This window comes from Balaenoptera acutorostrata, chromosome 21 (assembly GCF_949987535.1).
Source record: "Balaenoptera acutorostrata chromosome 21, mBalAcu1.1, whole genome shotgun sequence".
Lineage (NCBI taxonomy): Eukaryota > Metazoa > Chordata > Mammalia > Artiodactyla > Balaenopteridae > Balaenoptera > Balaenoptera acutorostrata.
Window position 1 is genome coordinate 17429773 of NC_080084.1, and position 6000 is coordinate 17435772.

General features: G+C 40.8%; 1 protein-coding gene across 1 annotated transcript in view; it reads left to right on the forward strand.

The window, feature by feature from the left end:
- The window catches only part of LOC103012668 (low-density lipoprotein receptor-related protein 2-like), a 36541-nt gene extending 31063 nt beyond the window's left edge, over positions 1 to 5478 (forward strand). Inside the window, exons 29-31 of the mRNA XM_057537498.1 lie at positions 980 to 1090; positions 2466 to 2702; positions 4979 to 5478. The gene's annotated coding sequence lies outside the window, so the exon portion shown is untranslated. The remainder of the gene's footprint in view (positions 1 to 979; positions 1091 to 2465; positions 2703 to 4978) is intronic.
- Positions 5479 to 6000: the final 522 nt, after the last annotated feature.

Here is a 6000-nt window from a genome sequence, read left to right on the forward strand (position 1 = left end):
ATAGCTAAGCAACTTCCCTAATTTAACATGTATATGTTAATAGTGATTCTGTGATTTAGAGGAGCTTTTACTTATTTGGTTATTCTTTATATATGAATATGCTTAATCCTGTTCTGCCTGAGATTTCTGGCTGTCATATGAGGCTCCTGGCTTTGGAGGACACCGGGGAATGGTACAGACAGAACTGGGTCAGGAATTGGAAATAGGTGGTATAACTGCTTTGTCAGTTAGTAGCTGTAACACCTTACCTATAACATGAAGGAAGTGTACCTGTCTCAGTTGACTAAGTACACATGAAAGTACTAGATCAACTGTAGAGCATTCTATACTTGCAAGGTATTTCTAGTATTCAAAGAGATTGTCTAAACCACAGTACTCTAGTATATTATTTCTGACTAGTCTAGATTTGGTAAAACTAGAAAATGCTGCTTAAAGTAAATCTGTCTCTTTACATTTCCCAATATTGGTCCATTGACCAGTTGGGCTGGTCTCGTGAAAATTGCAAAAATAAGTTGTCAGATCCTACCCCAAAGATGCTAAATTATTAGGTATGTGGTGAGACCTTTGCCATTTATTTTAAGATCCCCTGGTGACTCTTGTTGCAGACAAGCCATTTTCAGAAATATTGTTCTAGAGCAATGTTTAAAATCATTATCCATCAATTGCACGAGCTGCATTTAGGTGTCTCGTATCCTAATTTTCTGTCTTTATATTTGGATGTATATCAATGTGCTGGACGTAACTTCCACCGGACTTTATTTTCAGCAAAGCCATAGAACTGTTTTTTATTGATCTTGAAGTTTCTTCCCAGAAACAAGATTTAGAAAAATGCATGTCTCTTCTTAAAACTCTTGTTATTCACCTGGAATTTTTGCAGATGAGTGACAGTTTTCATACTGAGCAATGGTCTTTGCCTAGGAAATGGTCATAAGATAAAATTTCACTTCTGTTAATGATTGTTCACTGGCTTTTGTTTCAGCCCAAATCAATAAAGTTTGGTACAGCAAAGCAGAACTTTCAGAAAACCAGTGGTTCCCAGTAGACCAGAAGATTGTGGATTTAAAAGTTTATAGTAAACTTAGCCAACAGGGTAAGCAACCTTGCAGTGATTATAACAATACTGAAGTCTACTGAATTTCCCCATGAAGGGATTGTTCCATCCTGCAATATCTCCTTGGAATATCTTTGTGTTTCCCATTAAAATATTTCTCTGGCACATTCCTGTAGATCTATCTGCATAACTCTCTTATCTTTATGCATTATGTATGGTCTGGTTCTGGTATATAGCTAGTCCTGCTACGGAGCTAGTAGACACAATGGTGGTAAGGATGTTGGGCTGGGGTTTGGTATACTTGGGTTCTATTTTAAGTTCTCTTACTGTAGACTGAATTACAGCTGTGATATAATCAAAATACCCTTTTAGTTCCAAAGTGAAACTGGTCTTCATTCTACTCATTGTCACTTGTATCTACTTGTGATGTTAACTTTGAAATATCAACTCCAGGTGCTCAGATGTGTTTCTCCACCTTTCTTATAAACACAAATGCCTAACTGAGTGTGTGAGGAGGGTGATGCTGGGCTTAACATAGTAATAGATGAAATCTGTTCCTAGTTGAGATAAACACCAACAATAATTAGTGTTAAATAGTTAACCATACCTATCACTACCACATATGATGGGTGTATTAGTCTTAAGGGAGTGCTGCTCCACTGGTTGGTTTTTGAAAGCTAAACTTTATAAACCAGTACGAGTCATGCTTAAACTCCTGAAGTCTTGGCTTTGTGGGGAGAACCTTTTTAGAATTCTTCAGTGTAATAAATGGTCATCCAAGTGATGATGATCTGTCACTTACTTCTGAGAACCAGAAGGAGGGTCCCTGTCACCTCTGAAGTACATTTTATCTTCAATATATCCATAATCTATTCCAGAATTCCTGGAATATGTCAAGAGGTAAAACCTCACTAGAAGTCAAGGCTTGAGATAGAAGCCTTAGATACAAATGGCTGACTTAATCAGACTCCTGTCCCCCACCCCCCACCCCTAGCAACCACCAATCTGTTCTCTGTATCTATGACTCTTAGAGGGATGAGAGAGACCACATCCTCCATGTTCTCATCTAAAGAGAGCTTTATTTCTAAGGCCCTTCTAGTTCTGATGTTGGCTACGTGGTGCAAAGGGAAAAGAGAACTTACAGTGGATCTTGGATGGGCCAGAGTTCACCTCAATTTTTCTTAAGCTGGTCCTTTGTCTGAACTCCTGGCCTTCTAAAACCATCCTTTTCCATGAAGAAGAATCACCAACCACTTGGTACTTAGTTGGCTAAAACGAATTAAATTGAAAAGCTATCTACTCTGGGAAAAAACATCTGGGTCCTCTAACTCTGATAGTCTATTTGCAAGCTTGCAGAAGACCCTTCTGAAATAGTCTAAATCAATATTTTTTTTGGGGGGGTGGGGATCCACAGGTAGTAACCGTTGCTCAAAAGACAATGGAGGATGCAGCCATATCTGTTTACCAAACCCGGAAGGACAGACTTGTAAATGTCCCAGTGGGTACTACTTGGCTGACATAAAGAAATGTATTGAAGCTGTCCGATGTTCTGCGCCGTCACAATCCTGTAAGGATGGTCAGAAATGCATTTCTGTGGCACAGGTTTGTGATGGTCGTGCTGACTGTCTGGATGGATCTGATGAAATGGACTGTGAGTAACTCCTACCCAGGACCCACCATTGGTCACCATGGTGATTTACCTTTAGTAATATCTAATTCCACAGTGTCCCTCAAGATTTTATCCTTTAAACTGTTACTTCCTTCTCACTGTGTACTCTTGAAACTGAACAATATGAAACGTCTAACTGTGGGCAATTGGATATAGATTATGTGGACTCTTTGTGAAAAGCTTATGTCCCTGATGATTTGGTGTTAGAGTAGGCTGTATGAGAGTGTGCTCCACAGAGCTCCACAGAGCTCAACAGTGTATTTTGTCTGAAAGAGCACTCATCTAACCCAGATCTGATTCAGTCCATGGAAATTGATCACAATAGTGAGCATCGCCTAGGGGGTAAGCAGTTGGGCAAACTATTTGACTTGTCTTGGTTCCCCCTTTTTAATGTGGAAATAGCACTTTCTATCTCATAGAGTTGTTAAGGAATCCAAGAGAATGTGTAGAAAGCTGTCATATTAGTATATAATATGTATAATATTATATATTAGTATATAATATTAGTATATAACACCGTCATGTTAGTACTTAAATGCTAGCCTCAGATGGTTGTTACAGAAATATTGTTCCAAATCGTACCTTCATGGGAAGATGGCACCGTGGCCAGTCAACTGAGTGACCATAATACCTAATTCTGCTGGAACCACCAGCTATATAGCTCCATTGGTATCAAAGTCCCCTTCGCTGTAGAGTCAAAGAGACAGTGGACTTGGTACCGAAACTGGTCATAACCAGTAAAGGAAGAGATTTGGAAAAGGAGCCTTACAGTGAAGAGTTCTCCTTGACTTCTCAACTTAAATTCTTGTTTCCCTAAAACCTGAGTAACTGGAAGACCACTTATAACCTCTAAACACTTCATCTTAAATAGGAAAGATAAGGGATTTTGATTCCCAGAGTTGATTCTATTTTTTAGCAAATAAGGGTGGTTTTGTTGAAAGTCCTGTGTTGGCAGTGACTCAGGATGGGAGTAAATGAGTGAGAAATTTATCACCTTTACCCTTTAGGTTAGGTTAGGTTTCTGGTTTAAAATGAAACCAGAAACCTAACCTAACCTAGCCTTCTCTTGCTCTTCCATTCTTGATGACCCGGGCCCAAGTATTGACTCTGCTTCTTAATGATTTCACCCTGACTTTTACATAAAGCTTTTTTGGGGGAAATGGCACTGGGTGTATAAAATTAGGCTGACTTCCTCTGGATGTACCCTACCATCAAGGACCCTAAATGCCCAGGAGTGGAAATCCTCCTGGGATGCCAGCTTAGGGCAGAGGCAAGAAGTAGTTTTTTTGCTAATTCTGCTGTTTTCACTCCTGGTACTTCTGTCTTCCATGTGAGGAATAATACTTGTGCCAACAATGATGGAGAATATGGTGAAATGCCTTAAACACAAACTTAACTCTTGGATTCCTCTTTGGTTAGAACCCTGTTGCCTACTCCCTGCTTTATGAGTGCCCCTCCCACACTGCCACCAAATCTGGTTCAATATTTGCAACTTGTACATCTTGATAAACCTAGTTTACTTGGACTCAAAAAATTTGAAATATTTACCATAAACTTAATCCTTCTAGTCTGGATATTTACTACTTCGATCTACTACACTCATCCTTATAGAGTAAAACATTTTTGTAACTGGTGGGATCTACCTTGGCTAAAATTCTGCATACCATCATTTGAAGACAGATTGTTATGATAGACTACACTGGTCCTGAAACCAAGTATTTTAAGTGCCTTAAGATATGTAGTTTTTTGTTTTTTGTTTTTTTAAATTTAAAATTTTTATTTATTATTTATTTATTATGTTTATTTTTGGCTGTGCTGGGTCTTCGCCTCTGTGTGAGGGCTTTCTCCAGTTGCGGCGAGCGGGGGCCACCCTCCATCGCGGTGCGCGGGCCTGTCACTACCGCGGCCTCTCTTGTTGCGGAGCAGAGGCTCCAGACGCTCAGGCTCAGCAGTTGCGGCTCACGGGCCCAGCCGCTCCGCGGCATGTGGGATCCTCCCAGACCAGGGCCCGAACCCGTGTCCCCTGCATTGGCAGGCAGACTCCCTACCACTGCGCCACCAGGGAAGCCCCGATATGTAGTTTTTTATCAGCTTTTAATAGTTTTTTGTTTAGCCAAAAGTAATGGTAGTGATCATGATTTCATAAATTCAAACTTATCTGGTTAAGTTCACTACAATTCTTGTTCTTCTGAAATAGTTCTTAATTGACAATGACAAACTTGTGTATATACTCACACTCACACCTACTGTTTTTGTAGGTACCTATCTACATAAAACCCATTCTACACCAACACCTAAAATGTCAGAGGCTGGAAAAAGACTGACACCAAAAGCTGCCCAACCTCTCCAGGGTACCAAGTCTACCAAGGCTAAATCCCCAGGTCCAGAGGCAATGAATTATCCTGTCAGAAAAACGCTAACCCCTCTCATGCCTGCTGTAGAGAGCAAGACTCCAGAAACCAAGGAAGGAGTTCAGCCCAAGGACTCACAGAAGGGAAAACTTCTGCTCTGTAGCAGTGATTTCTGTAATGGGAGGGGAATCTGTACAACGGAAGGAGAGCTGAGAAAATGCAGCTGTCTGATGGGATACGGCGGAGAGTTCTGTGAAGAAGCAGCACATAGACCTGCCCCTGGCCACATGGCCCTCAGCTTAACCATAGCCCTGTCAGCTGTTCTGGTCATTCTGGGAGCATTTGTATATTTCAGAAGAGAACACAAATTAAAACGGTGAGCAGCTACTAATGTCCTCATGGGAGAATTTTATTCCAAAGAAGGCTTATTAAATAAAATTAAAACAAGATTAACGAGGTTGGAGATATGAATCCACTCTAGAAATTTGCCCTCTGAGAAAAGATCTGAGCAACAAAGCAGCCTGGATGCTGACCTGGAAAAATCATACTTGGGACCATCTCTTTGAGTGAGACCTGGGACAAACAATGTTGTAAGGGGTACGTGGCATTTATGCAGATAAAATCTGCCTCAACAGCAGTCAGTGACACAGTCTCAGGGATGAAGTGAGGAGAGTCCCCTCCAACGAGGCAGAGTTAGGGCCAGTGACCGTTTGGAGGAAAAACTTGTTAGGTGTGTTAGTTTGCTAGGGCTGCTTAAACAAGTACCACAGACTGTGTGTCTTAGACAACAGAAATTTATTTTCTCACAGTTCTGGAAGCTGGAAGTTTGAAATCAATGTGTCAGTGGGGTTTGTTTCTTCTGAGGCTGAGGTCTGCTTTTCTCCTTGGATTGTAAATGCAGACTTCTCCCTGTGTCTTCACGTGGTCTT